General features: G+C 44.4%; 1 protein-coding gene across 1 annotated transcript in view; it reads left to right on the top strand.

Annotated features, from left to right (window-relative positions):
• MARCHF4 (membrane associated ring-CH-type finger 4) overlaps window positions 1-19,318 on the top strand; it is an 80,443-nt gene that overhangs the window by 33,546 nt on the left and 27,579 nt on the right. The gene's annotated exons all lie outside the window — the stretch shown is intronic.

Genomic DNA, 19,318 nt, shown 5'->3' with positions numbered 1-19,318 from the left:
TGGTTTCTTTATCTCACCACATCAAGACATGATCAGAGCCTCACCATGATTTGCAAAACCCCTTGGAGTCCTCATGTATTTACCAGACGCAAAAACTACTGGTATTTTAAACCCATTCTCTTTTTGCTACTTGTAGATCTTTTGCATCTGCTGTGTTATTTTGCAATTAAAGGACTTCAGGGACAGGACTTTCCTGCAGCTGATGGTACTGATGGTGGTAGGGAAGAAGTGACTGCCATACAACAGTTCAAGCAGAGCTGGAAGGGCAAGGGATTTTCTTCTAGGAAGAAAGTTGCAGTTTGGGCAGGAGACAGGGACTAACCCACATACACCTGCAGAGTGCACACAAAGAGATTGTAGGTCATTTTTGAGTGCTGTTGCCCATTTTCCTGGTAAGCTAACATACCCCTTCCTTGCAGTCTGTAGGATCAGTCAAGAGGCAAAGCTTAGTGACCCTACAGCCCCATGTGATTTGTGTCTTCCTCAGAAGACTCAGGGCAGCAGATCAGAAGCCCCAAACCTGCTGCAGTGTGGGTTCTTGTGTGCAATGGTGCATTTTTTTTGACTGAACCATTTCTTTTTTTTGGCACTAGGTGTTTGGGGGTGGGGGAGGGAAGGGTAAATAACTGGCAAGAAATGGAAACACAGCAATTAAAAGGATTAAAGTGTCATGTTTTACAGGGCTGCGTACATGATTTACTATAATGGGAGTTGTAATTATAAGTGCTCCCAACTGACAGAGGAGGCAGGCACAGCTCTGCAAGTCAGAGTACCTTATCCAGCTTGTGGCAGCATCTCTTTAGGATGGGGAACAAATGAGCAGCCCTGCCTGGGAGTAGCATCATTCTGGGAGAGGAGTTGTTACATCAGCTTAAATGGGAAAGCAGAGTGGCCCCAGGTAGGGAATGGAAACTGCATCCAAACTGCTGTGGGCAGGTGCACATCATCATAGTTCTTAGGGCTGCTGGCCATGATAGCATTGTCTCCAAGCAGGTGTAACCATGGCTTTTCTGAGATTTTTGCTGAGAAGATCAGAGAGGAGGTGGGAAATCATATTTTGATCACTACTTTGGCTCAGTAGGTATAAATATTCTACAGGTTTCTTAATAATAACCTTAGGTTTGGTGGAATAAAAGTGGATGGTATGGGAGGAGCACTACAGGTACAGGGAAGATCAGTGGGGTGAGTTGAAAGGGCTCCTTGGCAGGACTAAGGAGTGGTGCCTTGCGCTACAGATAGCTGCCCACCTGGGTCAGTCTTCTTCATAGGGCAAGGCAGCTCCATCTTCTGGGTCTAAAAGAGGGAAGGTATTTGGCTTCAGCTAATCTTTTCAGTCTTTGGATAATTGATAATATCACAGTGAGGAACCAAGAGGTGTTGGCAATTGGATTCTACTACATTTCATTTCTAGCATGCACATTTGGAGTTTTCTGGCACAGGGATGTGGGCGCCAAGCTGGATTCTGGAGGATTTGCATCTTGGAGAACTCTCTTGAGGTTGTCTGTGGCATGAACTTTTCTTATTCAGCATGCAGTTGAACTAGTTCTCCTGCCCACCTAGGGCCACAGGCTCTCAGGAGGAAATCCAGGCTCTACATCATTACCTGGGCAATATGTGCATGTTGAGCTATGGTACACTGTCCCCAACACAGCCAGTATGGAAAGGCCAGGATGGGTAAACTAAGAAGCCTGGGAGATTTGACCTGACTTCTGTTTTTATAAGCTTCAACTTAAACCATTAAGGGCAAAAGCTGAATTTTACCTGTTAGTTTTCAGTGCTGGGGCTGGTTTTGCGGTGCTGTGGCAGGCTTGGATTCAAATGGATGATTTACCCAGCATCACAGCGATTTACACCTGCTCCCATGTCATGGGAGGAAGCACACTGAGGCAGGATCTGTCCTTTTCTTTGTCTTCCAAAAAGCAAGGGAGCTTCCCACAAATGGTTCTCTCAGCACTACATGGGTATACTCCATAACAGTCTCATATCTCTAGAAGCCAGGATCAGGTTCCCCATAAAGATCAGCTTGGGAATTATCAGGTCTCCAGGGGCAAACAGGGACAAGCTGGTCTATATGGTCTAGTACCAGAGTCCAGCACCAAGTAGAACAATTCCAAACTCTCAGTATCTTCACTGAGTGAAGGCTTCTCTGTTGTGTTTCAGTAGCAGCATTCAAAGTCACCCTCCATGTGAATTTCAAGCCACCCTCTCACTGATTTAAGTGTTTCACAGCTTGCAGGGCCTTAAATGAGTTGTGCATTACGAACAACAAATTACATCACAGCATGTGCAGTCAGGCTAAGCTTAAAAATGAAACACTCCTTTTCCTTAGTCAGCAAATTTTCCTGGATAACTTTTAGGAGCATTTGTATTTACATGTCATCGGCACTGCATTGGGCCCTATCACTTCACATGCTGTATCCAATGACTGCCTGCTGAATGTCAGCAAGAGTAAAAAGAATGCTAGTTATCCCCACTCCTTTTGCCCATGAGCTTATTGCTTTGCTCACAGAATTTTCACGTGATGGGTGAATACAATATTCTATTCTACTCTATTCTATTCCATTTCATTCTATTCTACGCTGCAAAATATGATTGGCAATTTCAGTCTTTGGTGTCTGGACTGGGTCTTGAGTTTGACTCCAAAGTCCTTATTTACTCTCCCAAGATCAACCTGTGACTCAGTTTCCTCACTGGGGAAATTGGAGATAATTATAAACTCTTCATGTAAACTGCTATGAAGCAGTTCTGCAAGACATCTCAAAAGAGAGGGGTTATATTCTTCAATACAGTGTTAATAAATACTGCAGTACGAATCTTTCAGTAGCCTTACATATAATTATATACCCTCCTTAATTATTGAACAGATGCTTTAATAAAACATGCAACAAATAAAATCTATTCAAGGAAAAAGATGTAAAAAGAATTCTTCCCTTAAATATGTACAAAAAATAATCTGTTTATTATTTAAAAATCAGAGCAGTCCTTTTCTCTATCTATGGAGAATTGAATAGAAAAATATTGAAGCTAGTAAAGAGCAACTTAATAATTCACGTAGTATTTACAGTCATCCTACACAATATTTTCCTACCAACTGCGTGTTCCCTTTCCACTAATCAGCTGAAGAGATGCTGCAGTCAAAGGCACTGGTAGCTGGACACTTTTTTGAGTTCTTTAGTGTCTGAGGAATGCAGCTGTGAGTGACATATCAAGTTGTTCTGCTGCCATTGTGGCCAGTGAAAACTTGCCAAGATGGAAAACCAGCTTCTGTTTAAAGGTCTGCAGTGTTTCTGCTCCAGTAGTTAAAGCATAGAAACATGAAGTCTGAAAAAAAACACTAAGATCATCTAGTCCAGCCCCATCCCATCACATCTGCTGTGTCTGTCAGCACCACATCCACACGTTTCTTGAACACCTCCAGGGATGACAACTCCACCACCTCCCTGGGCAGCCTGTGCCAGTGCCTGACCACTCTTTCTGAGAATAAGTTCTCCCTGATATCCAGACTGAACCTCCACCTGTACAACTTGAGGCCATTCTCTCTTGCCCTAAAACATTATACAAGCTTTGCTTTATGCGAGGACTAGCGATCTCATTGGCACATTCTGCATCCTGGTACTGCTATCACAGGCTGAATCCAGTTTATGGCACACAGAGAATATGTTTTTAAATTATTTGCTTTGCTTCTACCTCTGCAGCAGTCAATTTTGGAGACAACTGTTACATGTTAACATTTATTCTTTTTTTAAATTGTCACAAAATCTATTCCTTGGCCAACACCAAAACCTGTGTGTTGCTCAGGAAAAATAAGAGTTTACAATGCTTACTTAAAGAGGAAATGAGGATAGAAACCAAACTTGCTTCTAGCCTCCCATGGGATCTTGTTGAATCTCTCAGAGCCAAACTGAAACTGCCAGTAGTACAACACGCGAGTTCAAAGGAAAAAGGACCAGTTTGGATCACCTGCTCCCCCAAGGGATGAGCACCCGTCTGTACCTAGATATTGAGTGCACAGGACTCATAGAATAGAATCATAGAATGGCTTAATTAGGTTGGAAGGAACCTCAAAGATCATCCAGTTCCAACCCCCTGCCACAGGCACGGTTGCCCCCCACTAGATCAGCCTGCCCAGGGCCATATTACCTTGGCCTTGAACACCTCCAGGGGTGGGGCATCCATGTCCCTGTCCCTTGGTGATGAATCAGGTCTGTAAATGGAGTGGTTTGAAAGCATTCTCAGAAGAAGGCAACATGCAAGGAGGCACCAGAAGGTCTCAGATGCAGTGGGGGTTTCTGTCCGCACGCTATTGAGTCAGTCCCAGGCAGAGAGAACTCTGTAGGTGCGTGTTGTTTTAGGCTCTGGAGCCTACAGCAGGCTGAAGTCAACCCGCCCCAGTCAGACTTGATGCAGGCAGCCCTCTGGGGAGGGCTTCAGACTTGAATCCAGCAGCTTTGGATCACTTCTGTTAGTATCAGCTCTGACTTTCCATTTTTTTCTAATAGCATTACCCAGGGCAGGTCTCCAGAGTTGAGTGTGTTTAAAAGTTCCTCTTTTTAGTGCTAAATCTTGGGGGAAGAAAGCCTTTTCAGAGGCTCTTCGAACAGTTTATTCTAAGATCTAAGTTTCCATTGTGTCCCTTCCCTTTCTTGAAATCTGAAATTTAAGAGCTACCTGACTTTTCCAGGAACTTATTCCCAGAGTGCTCAGATTTTGCTTCCTTGCTGAAAATCTGGACCGCTCACAGCATCAGAGTACTGAAATTGGGAAAAATAAGGGTTTTCACTTTTAGCTTACCAGTCTAAATCCTGGTCAGCCACTGCCCACATGGAAAGGTCCTTCTGGAGGACCCCAAGCAGGAGTTAAAAAGAGTTCAACCCGGAGGTTGAGCAGGGAGAGATAGAGCCACACTCCTGGTCGCACAACTCCAGGACATGAAACCTCAGCAGGAGTGTCTGGCTCTGCTGATGAGGATGAGGAGGAGAACCACCAGAGACCTGCCTCCAGGGTTATTTCTTCAATCAGCCTCCTCTGTGTTTCCTCCAGAGAGCTCCTGAGTGACAGCTCTCCAGCAGGGATTCACGCAGTGCCGTCAGTCATTCATTACTGCCAGAGACACTACGTGCTGACAGCAGCCACCAATGGCCCTATATAGGAGCACAGGGTGTCCGAGGGACAGGAGGTAAATTTTGCTCCATCTATCATTTCCCCTCCTTGCTGGGGTTTGTGTGACTTTGTATCCGCCTTACAAAGACAGGGCTATTATCTTCAGCACTGTGACTAGATTTTAATGAGGCAATTCTTTTATTTCTGCTTTACATTCACTGAATGCCTGGATGCAGAGAGGACCCACAGCACAAGGATTAAACCATTATCAAACCTGCCAGATGTTTCAAGCCAGAGCTACCATCTGCATTTCCCATCCCAAATCTCCTAGAGAGGCTGCAATGGGCACCTTGCTTCAACCTGTAGTCCACAATTTCATCAGGGAATGTCAGGTAGCTTGGGGTGAGAGTTGCCTTTGAAAAACAACATCTTGCCACTTCAGGTTAAGGCTGTAGGATCGCCAGGCATAATTGGCTGCCCTGGGTTTCACAAGTGGGAGTACAGCATGGGCATGCATTGGGGACATCCTGGGAAAAAGAGCCCTTTGGTTCATCTCATCTTGTGCACTTTCTTAAACATGGAGAACCACATTAAACAGAAGAAAGAGAAATTATGTGAGCCAGGGAGGTGGCAGGCTCACCACCACTGGAGATGCTCAAGAAAAGGTTAGATGTGGTGCAGAGGGATGTGTTTAGTGGGCATGGTGGTGATCTGTTGATGGTAGGAACTTGATGATCTTAGTGGCCTTTTCCAACCTTAATGACTGTATGAACCACATGGCAGCCTCTGCTATTTTCAGTTCTAAGCGCTCTCTAATATTTTTAGTTCTTGTGGGATCTGTGCCTCTCCCAGCACCCCTGCAGTTGCCTACTCATGGGGGTGGACAGTTTTGGCACTGTCTCATGCTTTGGCCCCATGCTGACAGGTGTCTAAACTCAGGGTTGGCTGTTCCTGGCAACAATAACTTCCCTACCATCCAGGTGGGGGCCTTCCCCACCCCTCCACCCCCCCCCTCCCCCAACAAGGGGATGCTCTAATTCTCCAGAGATTTAATACTGCAGATAATTCCCATTGCTACCATGAGGGAGAACCCTTTTTTGGGCCTTTGGCATGCATTTAATGTACTTAGCATCCTTCTCTTGCTAATGCCGCTGTTTTCTTTTGCTCCTGTAAGAGCACCAAAAGAAGTGAAGTGAGATACAGAAGATTTTCTCCTTTGTTCTCCCAGAAATATAAAAGGCATTATTCACGGTAAATATATATTTAAATCAACCGCAACAGAAAGTCCATCTCCCTCTTTATATACATATAATGTAATTTTAACTACAATTTAAGAATGAACAAAGTTATCCCTATAAAAGCTAATTATACTCAAAGACGATTAGTACAAACCAGATGTCAACTGATCAAAAATATTTTTGCATTTATAAAAATTTAAATTCTACCGAGCCTGATTGTGCAGGAAAAAAAAAAAAAAAAAGTATAAAAATATCACATCACTGATTTCTTGAGACAGAATTTCTGCCACTGAGATCCAAGAAGAGAAATTTCCAGGTCCTCAGAGAAGGTGAGCACACTGCACCCTATAAACCTCCAAAAGCAGCCAGAAAACAAGAGCTGGCCCAGGACACTGTCTTCATGGATTAGTAGTGGATACAGCACAGTTAGGAAGTACTGTACTCAAGACCAACTAGTTGAGCATGGCTGCCTAATGGTTATTGCTATGGTTCCCAACTGAGATTCCTGCTTACTGTGGGTCTCATCACATCAGAAAGCAGGTGACCACCTCTGACTCAGCCTCCCTCAAGAACAGTGGGCTGGAGGGCATGAATCATCTCACAAAATAAATAAATAAAATAAAATGAGCCCTGTCCTCATCTGTCTTGGCTAGCCCCTACATCAGGAGAACAGGGAGACAACCTCAGATGGAATGTCTGCACAGGAACACTGCATGTTATATGCGATAAATCCCACTGTCTCTCAGTTGAAGTGTTTGTCTTGCTGCCATTGCCTTTCTTAATGTTCCTCTCCATTTCAGATTTTTTTTTTTTTTAAAAAAGGCTGATGTTGCTGCTATCTTTAGGTTATGCAAATGAAACAGTTTCCCCAAAAATATGCCACCTTCCTTTGCTGTGCTATTAGATAGGAAGAAACTAAATAACTAAATCACGTTAGTTTGGTAAAGGAATGATGATAGGGCAATAAAATGAAATGTGGAATAGAATAAAAGGACTGGTAACAATTACTCAGTGCTCATTCCAGTCCAGCCCTAAGGATGATCAGGTACCAGATAACAGATCTGAAGGCAGCAAAAGGGAAGTACTCACATACAGTGCACGGGCAACTCATTTCCTCAGGATGTTGCAGGTGGAAAAAGTAATAAAGCACCTGAAAGACAGATTAGGAGTTATTAAACTCAGTATTCCATAGGCAACCTCTCAGTGAACTTTTGGCCTGGCCTTGATTTTATGACAATTGCTGCTGTGAAACATGAACGCCAGCCACTGTTGTAACCCCAAGAGAGACACTGATTAAAATGCAGTTGTCTATCTAGTCCAGGGCAGAAAGTGCCTGGTGGTAATGGGAGGCAATGTAGTCCTCTGTAAAAAAGACAAGACCAGCTGGGCTCCAGGAAATGAGAGGTTGATCTGCTGCACAGCCTTAGGCAAACCATTTCCTCAGTATTGCTAGTGACCCTGGTTTGTCTTATTAATACGATGGTCACCCTATAGGGCAGAAGCAATCTTTCACTATTTGCCTGTTCATTTCTTAGGAGAAATCAAGCCATTTCCCAGGCAGGGTCTCTCTGCACTCGCAATGGGGACTAAAATCTGCATTAGTTATGAAAAAAATTCATTCCACTGTGTTTAAATCTGCATATCTGAACCTGTTCCACTTACAGATACCCTCCATGTGTCACTCCACTCACTGACGGATGCAGATGGTCCAATTATTTATTAATTTGGTTTTAAAATATCTTCAGTGTTTCAGCAGGAGACACTTTTATCAAGGTCCCATTTCCAGCAGTCACTAAGAGTTCTGCTGTTGACTTTGATGGCAAGCAGGATCAAGAATTCTTTCATCTTTTCTGACCTTCTCTTTCACACATAACCATCTTGGACCTGGGAGGGGCAGTTTCTCTTATTGCATCTTTAATCTGTCTCCATCCCTAGAGCGTCTTCACACTCTCACAAGCTATGGCAGCATGGATAAGAAAAGTATGGGATATGAATTATGTGCTAAGAGCTGTTTCTTTCTGCAGTGCATTCCAGAAGACTCAGGACATCTGGGATGTCAGCCCCAGGCACTGGTATGCACTGGTTTAGTGGCAGCTCCTTGGATTTTGTCCCACTCTTTGCCAGTAGGTGAAGCTGACCAGGCAGTTCATCCAACTGCAGCTGAATCAGGCATGCCCATGACTCAGGGTTTCATGTCACAGCTAGAGAAAACATCTCACTGCAGAATGGGCACAGCCAGTCTCCATTAGCTAGTCATTGAGCTGGCCACCAGCTGCACTGATGAGCTGGAACTTGCAGAGAGCACTGAAAGTCAAAGGACAACGTCACCTAAACCATAGGAGAATTCAGACATCAACTTGGGGATTGTGCCCTTCCTCTGTAAAAATAAAAAGTGCTTGGAAGCATTTCAGCAGGCCGCTGTTTTCCAGCACCACTGACTGTGCGCCTTTACTGATGTGTTCGCAGAATTGATGCACCAAAGGGGTTCAGAAGGCACTCAGGGATCTGTCCTGCAACCTCCCACTGACTTCACAAGGTGAGGTCTGAAAATAACCACAACCTTCAGAAGATCACAGTGGAAAACACTACACAGATGATGGCTTGTGCATCTCATGAGCCTGAGGCCATAATATTACACCAGCAGAGCCAGCCTGAGCTCATGTGGGAACAGCACTGCCTCGTGCCAGTGGTGCCAAATATAACCTTGGTCTGAGCTTCTGCCTCCACTCAGCACTCTGCCTCATGTGTAAGAGCAGCTGAAGAGGTGCAGGGGACCAAGTAAACTACAAACCTTGTGTCCTTGTTTGGCCTCATGCCCTAACACCCCTCCCCCCCCCCCCCCCCCCCCCCCCCCCTTCTCGAGGGGGATAAGCATTCAAATTCAGTCATAGCCAGGTTAAGCTCCCTTTGGTTGCTGCAAGTCAATTTAGAAGCAGTTAATTGGTACATTTGTTACGTGCACACTGAATTGCAGTGCAGCAGAAAAGGTTTACCACCAATAAAACAATTACAATAGAAAATGAAAGGAGCTGTTTAATTCCATTTTACAATTAATTGCTTGAACAATGTAACATTTGAACTGATGAGCAGGAAACAAAGAAATCCTGCCTTGCAGGAGCAGATGTTCTCCTGCTGCTGATCCCTGACCTCCCAGCTAGGAGCTTCACTGCACCTTGGGAGGAGGTGCAGTCAAGTGGCATCCCCAAGGCTTCAGCTTTGGTGGGAGGAAAAAAAAAAAAAAAAAAAAAAAAATCTTTAGCTCATCTGGGCTTTTGCTTTGTTCTGCCACTGCATGCTTGTCCTCATTTTGGCCTTTTTGTAACCAGAGCTTTCTGTCATGTAAAAACACTTGGGGCTTTAGGAATAACTCAGATCCTTGCCCTGGGACTAAAGAACACATCTAGTGATAAGACAAGAGGTAATGTCCTTAAATTGAACTGGGGGAAGTTCAAGTTGGATATTAGGAAAAATATCTTCTCCGAAAGAGCAGTGAGGCATTGGCACAGGCTGCCCAGGAAGGTGGTGCAGTCACCATCTCTGGAGTATTCAAGAAAAGGGTAGACGTGGCACAGAGGAACAAGGTTAGTGACAGTATTGGTGGTGATGGGTTGATGATTGGACTAGATGATCTTAGTAGACTTTTCCAACTTTAATGATTCTACATGAGGAGGAAACACAGTGCCAGTTCAGTCTTGGGCTGTTCTGGAGCCAGTCTATTGCAGAACAATGCCAGAAGTATGGTATCACCTCATAAAACCTCAGTCCCCAGTGCACACCTTAGCAATTTGATAAATGTGAGACTTCCCCTGGGATAACATCTCCTGTAGGCTGGGCTCAAAGCTCCAATGTACATGGAGTGGTACAAATAATATTCCTACACTTGTTGCTACAAAGTTTTGCACGAATCAGAAGCAAAAAATAAAAGTTTCTTCTCACGTCTTATATTTTTCCCTCAAAAAAATTAAGAACATAGAAAAGGCAACCGAGCTCCTTGAGGAAGTTTGTACGTAGTAGAAAAAGACCTTGGTGGTGTAGTTGAACCTTATGGTAACTTCAAACAACTACGGTACTCATAAGCTGAGATGTACAACTGCCATCCTGCAACAGGATGGAAAACAGGGACACCTCCACTGCACTTATGCAGCATTAACACCTCTGGCTGGGAGCTAGGAGGTCTGGGCAAGGAGCAAAACACTTAGAAACAGGCTACAAAGAAATACAGTGCTTGGAGACCAGGGAAAAATAACAGCTGACATGAGGTGCAATTTCTCTCTGGAGATACACAAAAGGAAATTCTGGGGAGGAAAAATGGCTACTCAAGCCACCCCGGATGGTCGGTAAGTGGAATAAAGTGGGTATAACTATAGCTATAATGAGTTTAAGAGGAAGATCATAAGCAAGTTTAAGTAACCAAGTCATGAGCTTCCCAGAAGGTGGAGCATCTCTAATATAATACATCAGCAGCCCAGATGAGGCATTTACAAATAGAAAAGAGTTATGGTTCATGACACACAAAACATGGGCCATAGCCAATGCAAGGGAAGGACATTTCCATGCATCTCCTTTAACTTCACTAAATAATTGCTCTTCTTCATTGCCCCTGCAGCTCTCAGCACGTCCATACACCAAGGATGTCCATTCCTCTGTAGCCTTCTGGGGGCTTACAGTACAGGTGCTCCCCTGCTCCCCTCTGCTGAACCCTTTGAGTTTTGTAAGTCTCAACCAGGGTAAGAAATATCAACCACAATCCTTGAAAGCTACCAGCTCCAAACTTGTATACACGTGAGGGAGCAAGTAAGCCTCAAACTGGTAAACAGGTTATTACTCATTTAATTTTATCACTCAGCAGATCCCAGTTTGCTAATACACCTGGGTGTTTTTGTTACAATTACTGCTGAATTGCAGAGAAACATCCCCCAAGATCTTCCCATGTAGACAACGTCTGTCTGATAGACAGGTCTGAGGACCCTTGTCATAAGAGTTCTAACCACATCTATATAGAATCTAACAAGCCATCTGAGAGAAGAAACTCACTGCTCTGAGGAAAAGCATCCCAAACAACAAAACAGCCTTCTACTAGCCATGATTTTATTTTTTACATAATATTAAGAAGCAGTTTTATGGGAATAGCCCTTTCGCAGGTACCATCAAAACAATTAGCGCATACCCGCTTGATTTACAGCCAGCCTAGCAAAGAGAGGGGACCCAACTCACAGCAACTCAAGTGCCAGAACAATACAAGAGAACCAACCAAATCTTCCCAGATTTGGAAAACAACACCCCTCCAGAGCCTTCTCTCTTTCAAACTAAAAAAGCCCAACTCCCTCAACCTTTCTTTGTAGGAGAAGCGTTCCAGCTCTTTGATCATCTTCTTGCCATTCCTCTAGACCTGTTCCAACAGTTAGCTGACTATGAGGCTTCCTTACAGTGGTCTCTCACGTTTATAAAGAATACCTTGAACAACATACCTGCTCTAGATTGGGCCCATCTCCAGCAGCTGAACAACAGGACCTCAGGACAAGAAGGAAGAAAATACTTCATCCAAAACCAAAGGTGCTCTTGCTTTCTGTTCTTAAAAGGAGTACATGAGATGTTCAGGTGCACCTGATAATGAGGAAGAGTACTCTGGAGATTAGCTTAGTTTCCTACCACAAGTGACTTTAATCATCAAATTAAGGAGAGGGCTTGGGCACGTTTGTCCTGGGGTGTCTGTAGTGTTGCTGAATGGTTTATGCTGAGGTGGGTGATCTGAGCCTGAGAAGCCATACATTCCACTCTAGACCATCTTTTAGGAGGTTAGGCTCCTGGATATGCTTTCCAGTTTGGCTAGGATACTTTTAGTATTAAATCAATGTTAATACTTCAGAAGGAAGGCTGTGATAGAACTACTTCATATTCCAGGTTTTTTTAGGACCCTTCCTGTTCATGGGAACAGGAAAGATTTTCTACGTGTGACTGTTTCTGTGACTGAGTAGCAAAGGGCAAAACCTGTGTACGCCCTTACTGGTGCCACACTGCAACCTATAGGATGGAAAACCTGCTAAAACACTAGCCAGCGCCGCTGTTGGTGCAGAGATGACTGTTACGGGCTGTGTCCAGAACCTGCACCTCACACCACAGCTCCTGTCTTGCAGTTTCACACCTCACTCCGTTCCATGGCATTGCCCCAAGGTGACTGCTTCTCTCCCTACTCTTCCTTACCCAAACATTGATGTTGCCAGTACATGCCCAAGTCATCTGCAGGCTCTGCAAATAAAATCATTCCTGCAGTGATGAGCACACCCATATTTTTGGCTTGCCTTGTGGGAAACACTCAGCTCGTGTCCTGACTTCCTTCCAATATAACTACTTAAGGGGGAGGAGATCTTCACCTGTAACCACAAGCAGATTTAATAGTTGCAGATTTTTTATCCTATTATCAGTGAATATAACCAGGCCAGGAGAAACCTGGGCTGCCCACTCTGTAATCCAGATGGCCCTAAAGCACGTGGCAGCGCAGCAGGGCATATTTCAAGATCTAACCTCAGTGTAGTTGTTTGGCACTGTTAGCAGGCAGACTTCCATCTCTAGTATTTCCAAATAAAAAAAATACCAGGAGTTTTTCACCCTCCTCCTAGCAGCAGGGGGGCAAAGCTGCTGGAGATCCTTTGTGGTGACCACAGAGATAAACTGAGGGATGCAGAAGGAGCACTTCTATCTGAAGGTACAGAGGCTGTCAAAAGTCCCTTGAATTCTCAAGATGAATCATAGAATCACAGAATCATTAAGGTTGGAAAAGATCTATAAGATCATCCAGTCCACCTACCACCAATAATTTCCTCACTAAACCACGTCCGTTATTACAACACCTAAACATTTCCTAAACATTTCCTGAACACCTCCAGGGACGGTCACCTCTCTGGACCATTCCAGCTCCTGACCACTCATTTGGAGAATACATTCTCCTTGCTTGCAGATACTGCAATTTCCCCCCTCTTTGATGGTCCCACAGAAGCAGGATATAGGTGGTAGGAGAATATTGCTCTCCGCCAAAGTGGCAGCACAGGGTCAAGCTGATGTGCAGAGCTGGGGATTTTTGAGGCCCACCAAGCCTTCTCTGCCATTTCAATTTAACTGGAGCTTTATAAGGGTGGAGTCTGGTGCATTCAGCAGATGTTGGTGTGCAATGCACTGTGTCCCAGGCCATTGCCACTGTCAGAGACTGCCCAAAAGCCAATGGCATGGTGTGGCTGGAGCTGCAGGAAGGGCTGGGGCTCACTCTGCTCATGCTGACCCAGGGGCACCTCAGGCTGTGAGGAGTGCTTGCAGCTGCCACAGCTCTTCCCTATTTTCAGAGCATCACTACAGAGGGTGATGGCTGTGTAATGAGTTTCTTTAGTCTTGCCTGAATGCTTTCAGCTCTGCAGACAAAACATCTCAGTGTTTGGCACTAAGGAGCAGATGAGTAGCTGATTACACACTACCCTGCCCTGAACACAAATCTTCACAATTAGTGGGATTTCTTCCAGGTAATGCACCTCTATGAATAGTGATAATTTTTGAGCTCATCTCTTTACCAACTGGGGAAAAAAGAACAACAAGAAGAACTTGCAAAAACCTCTTAAAACCTTTCTAGCATAAAAAAGGAGTCCAGGAGTGCTGCAGTGAAAGATCTCAGGACCCCATCTGGGCTCACCAATGTGCTCAAGAGGTGGGCTTGCATGTATCTCAGCAATACCAAGTGCAAGGTCCTATGCTTGGGTAAGGGATATCTCAAACATGAGGAGATTGAGAGCAAACCTGGGGAAAGAGTCTGGGCATGCTGATTGTTGAGATGAGATTTTTGGGTAAGGGTGTTAAACGTAGGAAGAAAGGAAAACCAGAGCAACTAGTGGTTTTCCTTTTTGAATTGGACTCTATTGCAACAGATATGACATCTTTAATTGTTTAGGTGCTTGGCAGCAGTTATCCATCCCAGGAAATGATAGTGAAGGAGTACCTGGTTTTGCCAGAAGACAGCAGGTCATCATCAGGAAAGGGAGCTGGTTACATGGCACGCTGCCATGGTGCTCTTAGTTTAGTGCTCTGAGAAGTAGGGTAGAGTGTCTGGGTTGGTGTGAAGAAAGATGCTGGACATTGCCAAGGAAAAATAAAAGCCCAGCCAGGACCAGGCACTTGGACATTGCCTGTGCAGAGATACAACTTGCAGAGGGAATTGCATGTTGTTATGGAGCAGACATGTTGATGTGGATGAAAGCAGCCTATTTCTGAGCTAAGGAGGACGTGGCAAGGCCAATCTGATTGAATTATCTAATCTAGGTGCGGTAAGGGAAACATCATCTGGCTGAAACAGGTTCTGTATCTTATAGTATAGATCTTGGGAAGGAAGTGGCAGAAGCAATCTGATTGTGCACAATAACAACCAACAACAGAGAGGCTAATAATTCTTATTTCAATAGAGCATCTTTCATACTGAAGGATACAAATGAGTTTTTCCTACTGGCCACTTTGAAATTAGGCCACCTCGAGAGTGGAACAAAGCTGTGCATAACATCTGACACCGCTTCCATGTTGATGTATTTGTTAATATGCAAATTGCCAATCAGTGTACCTTCAAAAGGTTGTTCAGTCAGATAACAAATCAGCCCTATGTACCTATATATTGACAGTGCCCAAACCTCAGAGCCCTGGTGTTGTTTTTGTATACGTGCATCTCGGTGTGGAGTTCAGTGCTCTGAGTACTGTTTTTCTGCAATAGGAAGATCAAAAGAAAGAAATAGAAAATGGCATTTATGGTCCTCTTCTCTGGTGTTACAGAGTTCTACACTCATTTCTGAATTTTCTGCTCTCTGTTTTGTATTCTGCCTGGAAAAGGAAGGCTGCCTGCATTCCTCTGCTGGAGGAGGAAAACACAAGACTTTTCACCAGGAGGCATATGCAGGCAAAGACAGAAACACATGGATTCATGCAGCTTCAGATACAGGAGGTCTTTGGCCAGGACAGCAGAAAATCAGAATTAATATTGTGCAGCTTCTCCTGGCATATGCAGGCAGTGCCTTTGCTCTGTCCTCTTGGGCTTCTCTCAGCTTGAGTGTTGTCAAGAGAGGCAAGGGGATTTGGGGATTAAGCCACCTGCTCTTCTTTCACATGGTTTGTTTTTGCTACCAGCTTCATGCTGGTACAGCTACATGCTGTCCTACAGGTCCTTCCCCAGGCCCTGCTGAGAGATGTGACTGCTATGGGTAGATGTGAGCCCACTCAGATCCTCCCAGAACATCCATCACCACTATATGTGTGCATCCTGTGAGCAGCAGCCTCACTGCCACACCACCAACCACACTGTTGGGTACCTGTTAGAGAAACTCTTGGTGTTCCTGGCTGGTTTCTGCCAGATGAGGCAGCTCTGCCTCAGCTCTTAGCTGCAGCATTGCAGGGGAGTTGGACCAGATGGTTCTTAAGGGTCCCTTCCAACTCAAATGATTCTATGATTCTATGAAATGCTTTCCCCACAAAGACGTTCTGTAGTCATAAGGAGCTTGATCTCACCCAAATTGGGATGTTCTGAGAACCATTTTAATTTCTTCTAATCAGCATATAAAAAATGAATTACTTCAGATGTTATGTCCTGCCACATGGACCTCGTAACGCTTGGAAAAAACGCAACGTAGCTACCTGGTAAATGAAGGGCTCTACATGAGTGAACTTTGTAATTGCATATTCTTCTCCTCAGGTCTGGGAGGCAGAAAGGAAAAGCAGATCAGGGCCATGTCTTAATGAAATGGTTGAGTCCTGCCGAGCTACTGCAGATAAAATTAACCAAACCACTCACATTATTTCTTACTGCAGCTCCTTATACCAGCATACCTGTGGGTGCAACACAGGCCAGTTCCCAGATGAGAGATGCTGGGAACACTGGGAAGATGCTCTAGACTTCTGTCTTCGCATTGTTACTGGGCTCCAATTAAAGTGCATGCAGACCCTCTGGTTCCCTGCTAATGCTGCCCTCTGCCTGCATGGGAGCCACTCAAGGTTGATAATGTCGAACAGGGGCAAATATTGCAGAATAGAGATTCTCTCAGCTGTCATGCCAGAGGCTTTTTTCTGGGAAAAAAAGAAAAGAAAAAAAAAAGAAAAAAAAAACCACCAAAAGGTCTACTGCTGTTTGTTTCACTGTCTTTGAAAATGGGATCTATCATCTGGAGAATCTAACCAGCGTCCATTTCTGTGGATTTTCCATGGCTGCTTCTTAGCGGTTGATGGCATAATGTTGTCTGAAATGGCCATTAGCTGGGTATCTTTATGAACAGCTTCTCAGGGAAAGTTCAATTTGCTGAATTATGAGCACATCTCTGAGAAGAGTTGCATTATATGGTACTCGCATGCTGAAAGCATTAACTTTATACTTTTAAAATACGCACTGATGGATCCAATGAGGATTGAAGAAGTAGAAAGGTGAAGGTCCCAATGGATTAGATACAATATGCAATAATTGGTATCTTTTTTTTTCCAAGAAAAATATATGGTAAATTTAGAAAAATTCTATTTAGCTGAGGCTTTTTCACTAGGAAAAAAAAAAAGGCAATTGTATAAAAAAATTAATGGAAAACCTCTTCACTTGGTACAAGCCATAACTTAAGGGCACTTGATTTGAGCTGAAGAGCTGTTTGGCTCCATGGAGTCACATCAGATTTATCCCCAGCATCCATGGGAACAGAGCTTAGCTCACTATTCTGTCTCATATAGAGTAAATCTAAGTATTGTCGAAAATACTTTGTTTTTTAATTAGAAGAAGCGGAGTGAAACAACAGTGAATTTCTCTTTCAGAAGAGACGAGATCATTCCATCTCACAAAATGGACACAGTCCACGGCAAATCTCCAGAAGTTTAAAGCCTCAGTATGCACTGGGTGAAAGCCCAGGAGCTATAGACTAGGAGACCTCTTCTTGATGCTGAGACAGCTCCCAATCTGTATTCAGCTCAAGTCTGGAGCTGAACTCACTCTCACGCCCAAGAGAGCTCAGAAGTATTCAGGTATCTTGATTCCACATGCGCAGCACTGTGATTTCTCTGCATTGAAGGCACTTCACTTAATCGGTGCTATTATCACACCTGATGAGGCACAGCAGGTGATATTTGAGATGCTTGCCTTTTGATTCCTTGCAACTGAGCAACATTTAGTAAGAATTACTTAAATCAGCTAATCAAAAACAAGTTCAATGACATTAGGATGAAGTGGGCTCCAGAACACCTAGGCAAAGTTATTTATCTTGTGGAAATCCTTCTTTAGATGGAGAAGCAAATAATTCCCAATGTGCTCTATAAGCTCTCTGCTTCTTGGGCTGTAGATAAGTAGATGTCATTCCTGAAAATCCTTTATTATCCCCTATTTCAGGCAAAGTTTGAGGTTGTTCTTGTGGAACAGATTTCCATGACCCTTTGCCTGCCTCCTGGTGCTGGGGAAGCAGGATGGTGGGGCTGCTTGCAGGTGGGAACCGGATGGAGGTATGTGCATGAGGCTGCCCTGAGAATGACATTGTCTTACTCAAAAATTCACATCTGACTTCAATTTCCAGCAATGGAGGTGACCCAGCATTTCCTTTCTTCAACAGGGATTGCCCCAAAGCAGAACCAGCCCTTAGCATTCCCACTGATCCCATTTCATAGCTGAATGGGGCTTGAATTATTCTCTGCCTTAACTGAGGTGCTAACATCCTCCAGAGCCCATTGCACAAAAAATAACCTGCAATCCTCTGCATCTTGGGAAAATGTGTTTTCTGCTCCTTTGAACTACTTTAAAAAGAAATTGATGATAAGAGACACCTGGTCTGCCTTTAGGGCAAGTCTCCCATAGCTTATAGAGCCAGTGATGGTGCTGGGGACCATTTGGGACATATGGACCCAATGGTGGGGCTGAGGGCCATTTTTGGGGCCTGGGCAGATGCCACCCATCTGTGACTGTTCCCAGTGATGTCCCAGCATCTGGGATACATAAGCTTTGTGGGGTCCATGCTTAGCATCAGCGTCCCAGAGTGCTGGAGAATTTCATGCAGTGCACACAGTAATGGCTGAGAGAAAAAGCACAATGGAAACATGTGGCTTCAGTTCTTCAGAGGTAGCTATTAAGTGTCCCCTGTTGTCTGTTGCTGGCTGGCACAGCACTCACACGCAGGAGGGGATGCACAGAAAGCATTCAAGTTGCTGGTAGCAACGCATGTATTTAGGTTTGAAAGGATGGAGGTTCCTGTAAGTGAGTGTGAAGACAGAAAGATCATTAGCACATATTTATTGGAGTTTACCAGCTCTGTTAACAATGGGTTTCTCTTTGCCATCAGAGTTAATTCCTCTGTAATTATGTTCCTAATATAGAAATCATTTGGCATTTATTTGCCATAATAAAACTTCCCATTGCATTTAAATTCAATGTGAAGTTAAGTGTATTTAGAAGACTCGGTTGAAGACCCAAAATTAAATATTCCTGGTTTCCTTTTGCAAACAAGACAAACTCAGACAAATGCTAGCAGTCAGGTCCATGCATGCAGCTGCTCCTATGAGTACTGGATGCTACTTGTGCTTATCTGGAGGGATAAGCTCTGTTCTAGTGCACTGATCATGCAGGCAATGCCAACAATTGGTCCTTCTTGTTACACCTGAGCAAGGAAAATGCTCAGCTGAGGAAGCATTACTAACAGCCATCCTGGTTAGTAAGCTGTTTCCAAAATAGGAAAATATTCTGGCAGCTGGGGTGGCAGGATGTGTGCATGTGGCTCTTCCCAGCTCCCAGGAGCAGCTTGGGACAGCTGGGGCTGGGAGAGCCCAGAGACCTCATCCTGGTCAAATGACACAACTGTCCCCACCCCTATGCCCTTCAGCTGATGTGTGAGCCGTCACAGCTTTGGAAGCAGCCTGTGGATGTGGATGGGCTCCCAGCACTGGTAAATGATAAATAAAATGGCCAGGGCAACACACTGACATCAGTATGCAGAAGTGCTGATGCTGATCCT

This window comes from Tympanuchus pallidicinctus, unplaced genomic scaffold, assembly GCF_026119805.1.
Source record: "Tympanuchus pallidicinctus isolate F22 unplaced genomic scaffold, pur_lepc_1.0 scaffold15, whole genome shotgun sequence".
Classification (NCBI taxonomy): domain Eukaryota; kingdom Metazoa; phylum Chordata; class Aves; order Galliformes; family Phasianidae; genus Tympanuchus; species Tympanuchus pallidicinctus.
The sequence above is the reverse complement of the archived record's forward strand: the minus strand, read 5'-3'. Positions and strand labels throughout refer to the sequence as shown.